The following is a 984-nucleotide window of genomic DNA, read 5'->3' as shown; positions in this document are numbered from 1 at the left end:
ATTTCGTGCTAGATACGACAAAATTTCTGTTAAGTTTGTGTAAGAGAAAGTTTAGTATTGATGTGTTTGTTATTATATTATTTGCAGTATTTTACTGAATAAATTGTGCGTTTACCTTCGTAATGATTTATATGGTTAAGGAGTACTGCAATATATTATATTTATGTAGGATTTATCTTCACAATTCATTTCTTTGTATGTTAATTCTATAGGTTAACTTCAAATCGTCGCTCTGGATTCGTTAGTAGTACAGTACAATGATTAGTACTATGATGTATTAGTATTATGTATTAGCTATGATTAGTATTATGTATTAGAAAGTGTATCTATTTCATTCTTCTGTACTTGATCTGTGCCCTTGAAAGCGCAGGCCATAGCTATTTTAAGGCAAAAGCCATAACATCCTTATTTCGGGGGAAAGCCACGAAATTCAAGTTCAGGCAATCACTACTACGAGGAATAATTACGGAGCCACTAAACATCCTGGGAGTTCAGTTTGAATATTATATTTCTTTCTTTTCAATTTTCGATTTGCTGAATTATATCTGATATAAACAGAAATGAAAGCAATATGTAAAGATTGCTCCCCTATATTTTGGCCCATTTGAACACTGTGTGCCATATACTATTAAACATCACTTTATAATTAATGTATTTTTTTAAGCTACCGAGAAACGTATACAGAAATATAATAATGTATTTTGTTATTTGTTGACATTTTGTATTATTCTTTATGCATGTATACATTTGATATTGATTTTTGCGTACACCGAATCTGTCTTTTTTTTTTTTTTCAACTGCTGTTCCGCAATTGTTATTCAAAATATAAATGATTAGAGCAAATTCTACACTTTTCCGCTAAAATGAATGCCATAGTCAATACAGTATTTTCTTTTGTGCAATTACTGTGCAAGACAGCGCATCTGATATATTGCGGTGACTAGTAAATCATGACACCGCCATGTCTCCGAAATGAAAGTGCGT

The sequence above is a fragment of the Thermobia domestica genome, chromosome 2 (assembly GCF_964235325.1).
Source record: "Thermobia domestica chromosome 2, izTheDome1.hap1.1, whole genome shotgun sequence".
In the NCBI taxonomy this organism is placed as follows: domain Eukaryota; kingdom Metazoa; phylum Arthropoda; class Insecta; order Zygentoma; family Lepismatidae; genus Thermobia; species Thermobia domestica.
The sequence above is the reverse complement of the archived record's forward strand: the minus strand, read 5'-3'. Positions refer to the sequence as shown.